We start from the raw sequence: 10,108 nt of genomic DNA, 5'->3' as shown, positions 1-10,108 counted from the left end.
GGCTGCGCTGGCGCTTGGTGAGTGGACCTAGCACGACGGCGCGGCACTGGTGACATGGGGTAGTGGCGTGCGGTAGCATTGGTGTGGTGGCACATGGGCGCGGCGACGCTAGGCAGTGGCGACGTGCGGTGGTGCGCGGGCCCGGCTATGGTGGCGCTGGGAGGTGCGGTGGTGCACGGGAGCGGAGGCACGGGAGCTCTACGGGCGATGCGGGCAGCGCGCGGGGATGACGGCGGCAAGCACTGGAGGCGGCGGCTCGGCGCACGGGCATGGGAGGCGGTGATGACGGCGGCTAAGGGCTAGATTAGGTTAGGTCAACACACCAGCGATGATTAAATAAGGTGGCCCCCCGAGTCAGAGAAGGAAACGAGAAAAGAGATCTGATGCCGCATGTTTTTTACTGACCGGATGCTCCGGTGGTAGCGACCGGACGCTACCACCCAGTGTCTGGTCGATTCCAGAGAGGTCCAATTCCTCTGGAATCATGACCGGACGTATCCGGTGGACACCGACCGGACGTAGCCAGAGTCCGGTCACCTAGCCTTGATGTCTTCATCATCGACCGGACGCTGAAGCACCTCCTGACCGGATGCTGGAAAATACTATTTTAGTGTCCGGTCACTCCTTCGGCAGCAGGTTTACCTCCTATGAACTGACCGGACACTGGACATCAGAGTCCGGTGCAGCGTCCGATCACTCCTTCTTCATCAAATCTTCAAATTCCTTCGCGCTGCCTGTTCCCAATCAAGTCCCAACTCCAATAAGATCCAAATAAACACCAATTGGGACTGATGTGAGTGACCTCTCTCAAACCCTCAAGTTTTTCAAAATATTTTTCCTTAGGCTATAATTCTTTTTAAGAAAATAGGCGAAAAGAGGGCGATTTGAAGACAAACGACAAAACAACATTCATGCATATGCAATGCAATACTTGAAAGTAAATCTAGTTGCTTGTCAAGTTTGATCCAAGGTTAAGCTTCTTCACACGCTTTTCGGCGGTTATCTTAACCATGTTAGACAAGCCCTATATGCATTATAAAGCATTTAACATGTTGTATATTACAATGCAATGCAAGGGACAGCACAAGCTCAATTTTTAGTGAAGTTGCTAAAATCAAGCACATTAAGTTCATTTCGCAATCTACAAAATATTGCCTCATCTAGTGGTTTAGTGAAGATATCCGCCAATTGATCCTCGGTCCTTACACCTTCTAGTGATATATCATTTTTAGCAACATGATCTCTAAGAAAGTGATGACGGATATCTATGTGCTTGGTGTGAGAGTGTTGAACCGGATTATTTGCAAGTTTTACCACACTTTCATTGTCGCACAAAAGAGGTACTTTATCTAGAACTACACCATAGTCTAGCAAAGTTTGTTTCATGTAAAGTATTTGTGCACAACAAGCACCCGCGGCAATGTATTCTGCTTCGGCGGTGGACAAAGCCATACTATTTTGTTTCTTGAAGGACCAAGACACAAGTGATCTACCAAGCAAATGGCACCCTCCGAATGTGCTTTTTCTATCAACTTTGCATCCGGCATAATCCAAATTGGAATAGCCAATTAATTCAAATCTAGCTCCTTTGGGATACCAAAGGCCAATGCTTGGTGTGTGCTTAAGATACCTAAGGATTCTTTTTACGGCAATTAAATGAGTTTCCTTATGTTTAGCTTGAAATCTAGCATACATACACACACTAAACATGATGTCGGGCCTAGATGCAGTTAAATATAACAAGCTACCAATCATATAATGGTAGAGAGTTTGATCAACCTTGTTACCTCCCTCATCTAGGTCGAGATGTCCATTGGTTGGCATTGGTGTCTTGATTGGCTTATATTCATCCATCTTGAATCTCTTGAGGAGATCTTTTGTATATTTCTCTTGAGAGATGAAGATCTCTTCTCTCATTTGCTTGACTTGAAAACCAAGAAAGAATGTAAGCTCACCAATCATGGACATCTCAAACTCCTTCGACATCAATTCACCAAATTCTTTGCAAGAGTCTTCATTTAATGATCCAAAGATGATATCATCAACATACACTTGACAAATGAAGATATACCCATCAAGCTTCTTGGTGAATAGTGTGGTATCGACCTTCCCAATTATGAAGCCCTTCTCAATGAGGAAGTCCCGAAGGCACTCATACCAAGCTCTTGGGGCTTGCTTAAGCCCATACAGTGCCTTGGACAACCTATAAACATGATTAGGATATCTAGGGTCTTCAAACTCGGGAGGTTGATCAACATAGACTAGTTCATTAATAAAGCCATTTAAAAATGCACTTTTCACATCCATTTGATATAATTTCATTTCATGATGTGATGCATATGCAAGAAGGATACGAATGGCTTCTAATCTTGCAACCGGTGCAAAGGTCTCTCCAAAATCCAAACCTTCAACTTGAGAGAACCCATTTGCAACTAGTCTTGCCTTGTTCCTCACAACAACACCTTGATCATCTTGCTTGTTTTGGAACACCCACTTTGTTCCAATGACTCTTGCTCCATTTGGCCGCTCTTTAAGAGTCCACACTTCATTGCGAGTGAAGTTGTTCAACTCTTTATGCATGGCATTTATCCAATCCGGATCTTGAAGAGCTTCTTCAACCTTAGTAGGCTCAAAACAAGAGATAAAAGAGTGATGAGCAATAAATGAAGCAAGTTTTTGTGAGCGAGTCATTACACCCTTTGATGGACTCCCTATGATGAGATCTTGTGGATGATCTTGTAGTAGAGGTGTATTTCTTCTATTGACCACTTGAGGAGGAGGTTGTGGAGCATCAACATCTTGTGCTTGTACCACCATTTGCTCATGGGAGACATGAGTATCTTCATTTTCTACTCTTCCATCTTTTTCATCATCTTGTGGCATACTTGATGAAGAAGGTGGATCAATCACTTGTACATCATCTTCATCATCTTTAGGCTTGATGTCTTCAACAGGAATGTTCTTTATAGCCTCCCTCAATAGTTCATCACCTACATCATCAAGATTCTCATGTGCTCCTTGGGAGCCGTTAGATTCATCAAATTCCACATCATATGTTTCTCCAACCAAGCCGGTGGCATGATTAAATACTCTGTATGCTTTGGATTTTGATGAGTAACCAACAAGAAAACCAATATCACAACATCTTTGAAACTTCCCTAGGTGTTGCCGCTTCTTGTAGATCTAGCATTTGCAACCAAACACCCTAAAGAAGAAGACGTCTGGCTTCTTCCCATTGAGCAACTTATAAGGTATCTTGCCAAGGAACTTTTGAAGGAATAGGCGGTTGGATGCATAGCATGCGGTGTTGATTGCTTCCGCCCGTAGAGCTTCGGGGGTGTTATACTCATCAAGCATTATTCTTGCAAGAGTGATCAATGTCCGGTTCTTCCTCTCAACTACACCATTTTGTTGAGAAGTATATGTTGCAGAGACTTCATGTTTGATTCCAACTTCATCATAATAAGCTTCTATGTTTGTGTTGTTAAACTCTTTCCCATTGTCACTTCTTATCTTCTTGAGCTTCACTGCAAATTCATTTTGTGCTCTCTTGGCAAACTTCTTGAAGCAAGATGCAACTTCAGATTTGTCATGAAGGAAGAATACCCATGTATACCTTGAATAATCATCAACAATCACAAGATAATAAAGGTTTCATCCCAAACTCTTATATGTTGTTGGTCCAAATAAATCCATGTGAAGGAGTTCTAGCACTCTTGTAGTTGACATGAAAGCTTTGGTTGGATGAGTATTTGCAACTTGCTTGCCGGCTTGACATGCACTACAAAGCTTGTCCTTCTCAAACTTCACATCCTTCAACCCTCTCACCAAATCATTCTTTATTAGCTTCTTGAGTGAGCTCATCCCAACATGAGCAAGTCTTCTATGCCATAGCCATCTAAGTGTTGTTTTAGTGAATAGGTAAGTCTTCAAGTTTGCATCTTCGGAGGTGAAGTCCACTAGATATAGGTTGTTGTATCTAAATCCTTTGAATATCACTTGTTCATCATCCTTCTTAGATACAACAACTTCCTTCTCGGTAAACAAGCATTGGAAGCCAAGATCACACAATTGCCCAATGGATAGCAAGTTGAAGCTCAATGAAGCAACATATAACACATTGGAGATTGAATAGTCATTTGATATTGCCACTTTACCCAATCCTTTAACCTTGCCCTTTGAATTATCCCCAAATGTGATTCTTTCTTGTCCATCTACTTCTTCATCTAGTGAGGTGAACATATAAGGATCACTGGTCATATGTTGTGTGCAACCACTATCAATAACCCAATGACTTCCACCGGTCTTGTAGTTCACCTACATACAAGAGATCAAGTTTTAGGAACCCAAACTTGTTGAAGGCCCTTCACCTTCTCAGCAAGTGACTTTGCAACCCAAATTTTCTTAGGCCTATTCTTATTGGGAGGTCCTAAGAATATCACTTTCATCTTTCCACTAGAATCATTTCTAAGTATATAGTGAGCATTGAAGGCAAAGGGTCTAGCATGCTTGGGCAACGGTTGTGGCGGTGGAGTTTGGCACTCATGAGCAAAGTGGCCTTCTTGTCCACACTCAAAGCATCTCTTTGGCTTTGGCTTTGGCTTTAATTGTTGTTGTTGAACTTGAGCCTTCTTCTTCTCTACATTTGCCACATATCCAATGCCACTTCTATCCATCTTCATGACGATGTTCATTAAAAGCTCACTTTGAAGGTGCTTGCCTCTTGTGAACTTGCTCAATCCAATCTTGAGATGCTCTTTTTCCAACTTAAGCTTTTTTGTTCTCTTCCTTGAGTGCATCACTACTTTTATCTTCCTTAAGTGCGACCTTGTTCCTCTCTTCCTTGAGCTTCTTGTTTTCTTCTTTTAGCTTCTCATTCTCAAGGACCAAGTCACCATAATGATCAAGAGTTTCTAGCACAATGGTGTTGTGGATTTTGAACTCTTCAAATTCTTTCTTGAGCTTTTCATTGTCATGCTTGAGCTTGATATACTCATCATAGTCATTGCACTCAACCACTTGCTTGCCTTTGCCACTAGATCCTTGATCAATGCTCTCATCAATTAAATCATCACATGATGTAGCTATGTCAATCTTAACAACATTGTTAGTAGCTCATGTGGTCATTGGGTAAAAATTCTTGAGCAATAACAAGATTGTCATGATTAATCTTGAGAGTAGTATATTCATCTTTTAGCTTGTTATGGCTAGTGATGAGCTCTTTGTGCACCCACTCAAGTTTATCATGTTTATCTTTAAGCTCTTTCTTAGAAGATTTGAGCTCCTTGAGTTTGGATGACATAACATCATTTGCTTCTCTAAGCTCAACACTAGTCTTTTTGGCTATGTCACATTTAGCTAAAAGAGAATCATTCTTAATCTCAAGCTTTTCATTTTTAGCTCTAGTCTTTATAATGATCTTAGTGTATTTCTTTAGCAATTTAGCAAGATCATCATAAGTAGGTGACTCATATTCATCATCGCTATCACTATAACTATCATCATTATGAGCATGATCATCACCACTACTATCATCATCATGTGATACCTTGCGTTCACCCTTGGCCACAAGGCATAGGTGAGTAGAGGATGATGGCGGTGGTGGCGGTGAAGATGAAGAGTCAATAGCAATAGCGGCCACCTTCTCGTCGTCACTATCATCATCGGATGATCCACTAGATGAATCAATGTTCGTGAGCCAATCACCGACAATGTAAGCCTTTCCACTCTTCTTCTTCTTGTGGAAGTCCTTCTTCTTGCAATCTCTCTTCTTGTATGGCTTGTTCTTTTTCTTCTCATCTTCATCTTCATTGCTTGAGTCATCTTTTTTGCCCTTGTTCTTGTTCTTGAACTTGTCTTTCTTGGGCTTTGTACATTGGTGAGCTAGATGACCAAGTTCGCCACAATTGTAGCAATCCATCTTAGAGATTGGCTTTCTTCTTGAGCTTGTGAAGAACTTCTTCTTCTTGCCATCGAACTTGATGTCACTCTTGTTGAGCTTCTTTAGCATCTTGGTGGTTTTCTTCACCATGAGAGCAAGGCTTTCATCATCAACTTCATCATCACTTGAGCTCTCATACTCAAGCCTTGCTTTGCCCTTCTCTTGGCTAGCTTTGAATGCTAAGTCTTTTTCTTTCTTCTTTGTAGAGGATGAGCCATCTTGAGGTGTGATGTGCATATACATCTCATGAGCATTGATCTTTCCCAAGATTTGTGTTGGTGTAGCAGTGGAAAGATCACCTTGATGTAGCACGGTCACAATATGCCCATATTTGTCAATGGGGAGGACACTCAAGATCATTCTTACAACATCGGATGGTTGCATTTGAGTAAGTCCAAGCCCATTGACTTCCTCTACAAGAACATTCAAACATGAATACATTTCATTAGCACTTTCTTTAGGAAGCATTTCAAAAGAGTTAAACTTTTTCATGACAAGATGATAGCGTTCCTCACGCTCACTCTTAGTTCCCTCATGGAGCGCACAAACGTCCGACCATAGTGCATGGGCGTCTTTGTGGTTCCTCACCCGATTAAACACATCTTTGCAAATACCTCTAAAGATAGTGTTCCGAGCCTTTGCATTCCACTTCTCATAGTTCACCTCATCACCTTGTAGGTTAGTAGCATCCCGAGGTTTTGGGAATCCTTGTGAGATGGCTCTAAGTATACCAACATCTAGAGCCTCAAGATACGCCTCCGTGTGAATTTTTCAATAAGGAAAGTCATCTCCCTCAAAGATAGGAGGAGGTCCATCCCCGTGAGACATCTTGCTCTAGGCGGTTAAGCCTAAAACCGTGAGCACGAGGCTCTGATACCAATTGAAAGGATCAAGATGCCCAAGAGGGGGGTGAATTGGGCTAATTTTAAATTTCTTCGCAATAATTAAGTCCTATAGTTAGCCCAACTAACCCCTTGTGCCTAGAAAGTGTTTCTAATTGTTCTACCGCACAAAAGACTTGCAACCTAAGTTCCAATCCTACTCTAGCATGGCAATTGTAAGAATGTAAAGACATGAATTGAATTACACAAAGTAAATGCTCAAAGTAAATAGAGAGGAAAGAACGCGGCGATGTTTTGCCGAGGTATCGGAGAGTCGCCACTCCCCACTAGTCCTCGTTGGAGCACCCGCGCAAGGGTGTAGCTCCCTCTTGATCCATGCAAGGATCAAGTGCTCTCTACGGGTTGATTCTTCGACACTCCATCGTGATGAATCACCCACAACCGCTCACAACTTGAGTTGGTTCACCCACAAGCTCCGCCGGGTGATCACCGAACTCCCAATCACCACCAAGCTGTCTAGGTGATGGCGATCACCAAGAGTAATAAGCACGAACTCTCACTTGACCACGACAAGCCTAATGAGAAGGTGGATGCACACTTTGCTACTCTTGACCTTCACTAATGAGGTCTCTCTTTGGATTCTCAAATCTCAATCACCTCACTAGGACCTTGCTCTTCTTAGCACTCTCTAAGGTGTTTCTCAGCTGTTGGAATGAGCAAAAGTACCCCCACACATGAGTGGAGGTGGTATTTATAACAACGGCTGAAAAACGAACCGTTATGTGCCTCTGCGGGGTGACCGAACGCTCCGGTCATGTTGATCGAACGCTCTGGTCAGTACACCCTGAACTCCAGGGTTTACAGTGTGACTGGACACTGCCAACATCTGGTCAGCACTGACCGGACGCGTCCGGTCACAATTTACCCTCTCTGGAACTTTATTGGAAACGACCGGACGCTGGCTCTCAGCTTCCGGTCACTTGACCTTCCAGCGTCCGGTCACACCGAATGATTTTACCTCAGTCAAATGAACTGGCCGGACCCTGAGCCAGCATCCGGTCACACCAGAGCCAGCGTCCGGTCAGTATTTGACCCTCGATTTACTTCCAACTCTCGATCATATGTGAATGAAGTTTGCTCCATTGGATCTTAGGCATATGTAGGAGCTACCTAGCGCTAGTTTTAACAAGTGTGCACCACACCTAACTCACTAGACTCACCTAGGTCAAGCTACCCGTTCATACCCCCCTTAATAGTACGGTCAAAGGAAAAACAAAGTCCTAAACTACTCTAAGTGTCTCTCCAACTCCAATTGACACTTAGAACTAGTCCATCCTTAACCTTGCCGTCCATCCTTTGAAAACCGAAATGATTTCCATCGTAGGGGCATGACCACTTTGATTGCCCAATCGATCTCCATTACCATAACCTAACTTAATTGTCTCTGCAAAACACACGTTAGTCATAGTAATCTTGTATTGTCATTAATCACCGAAACCCAACTAGGGGCCTAGATGCTTTCAGCTGGAAAGATTTCAAGGGTACTCAATGTTAGATGAGATTTGCCAAAACATATGTGTAGGGTCGAGATGTCGACTAGAGGGGGATGAATAGTTCTTTCTAAAACTTAATCGCGCTGGCTAATCAAAATAAATGTAGAATTAAAACAATCGGTCTAGCCAAGACTATGTCCCTCTATCGAGTTCACAAGCACCTTATAAAAGTTCTAATTAGGCAACAAAGGTGTCGGGCTAGGTAGACCTCACCTATCCAATTCTAGGAGCAAGGTCACACAAACCTATGTCACTAGTGTTTTGCACACCTGGAAACTTCTACATAATTCTAGTAAGCAAAAGCACAAAGCTTCTAAGCTCACTAGCAATGCTTAATAACAAGGCAACCAGTATCAAATTAGAGAGCACAAATACTTAGCTACACAAACTAAGCAATGTGACTAACAAGATTACACAAACCAAATTAGCCACGTAAGGGAGCCACTTCTATGCTACACAAGCAAGAAGGTAACTAGTAAGCTACATAAGCTAACTAATTATAAGAGCAACTACACAAGCATAATGTATATGAAAGTAATTACAAGCTTGTGTAAGGAGATTGTAAACCAACGGGAAGAACAATGTTGACATGGTCATTTTTCTCCTGAGGTTCAAGTGCTTACCAACACGCAACATCCCCGTTGAGACAAGCTCCAAGGTTGCCGTCGGTCCTCTTGCTAGTGGTGACCCGCAAGTCACACTCTCCCACGTGGAGTGCTTACCATAAGCTCTAGCACTTGACCCAGTCGGACCACTTGTCGCCCCTCACGTCTCGCTCTACTAGAGTTGCTCTTCGCTGCTCCCGCGGGGCGAGCACAGTACCCCTCACAAAGCTCTTCTCCGGAGCACCGCACAAGATTCTTGCGGGCTTCGACGGACATCACCACCAAGCCATCTAGGAGGTGGCAACCTCCAAGAGTAACAAGCACCACCAGCTTGCAACTCGATCACCTAGTGCCACTCGATGCAACCTCACGATGCAATCGCACTAGAATCGCTCTCTCACATAATCGGATGATCACTATCAACCATATGTGAGATGAAGGGCTCCTAAGCACTCTTAAGCATGGACACAAAATCCCCCAAGGTGCTCTCTTTCAGCCATGGCTGAAACCACCTTCTATTTATAGCCCCCACGAAAATAGAGCCGTTGTACCCCTTCACTAGACACAACTCGGGGTGACCGAACGCTTCGGTCAGATCGACCGGACGCACCTAGCCAGCATTCGGTCAACGGATGCACGCCACGCGTCGTGTCCATTCAACCTCAGTCATTGGATCTCAATGGTCGGCTGTCTCGCATCAACAGTCAACTCACGACCGGACACAACACAGTGAGATGATCGGACGCTGCTACGCCTGAGTCCGGTCGTTTCCAGAGAGCTCCCCGAGCCTCTGTTTTGCGACCGAACGGGTCCGGTCGGTCACGATCGGACGCAGCATCAGCGTTCGGTCCTTCTCTTCTTCTCTGCGTTGCCACGTCAGTGGGACCGAACACACCCACCATGCGTCCGGTCACAAAGTGACCCAACATCTGGTCGAAGATCGATGCCTGCGCTTAAACTGCTGCCAATGACCGGACGCGCCGGTCCAGTTGAGGCCAGCGTCCGATCACTCTGTGAAACCCTGTCTTTTCTGTACAGGGCACCGGTGAAGTTTTGAACTCTTGCTCCCAAGTGCTAAACACAATGTGTATCACCTTTGTGCATGTGTGTTAGCATATTTTCACAGACATTTTCAAGGGTGTTAGCCACTCAACTTGCCACGCCACT

The sequence above is a fragment of the Miscanthus floridulus genome, chromosome 1 (assembly GCF_019320115.1).
Source record: "Miscanthus floridulus cultivar M001 chromosome 1, ASM1932011v1, whole genome shotgun sequence".
In the NCBI taxonomy this organism is placed as follows: domain Eukaryota; kingdom Viridiplantae; phylum Streptophyta; class Magnoliopsida; order Poales; family Poaceae; genus Miscanthus; species Miscanthus floridulus.
The sequence above is the reverse complement of the archived record's forward strand: the minus strand, read 5'-3'. Positions refer to the sequence as shown.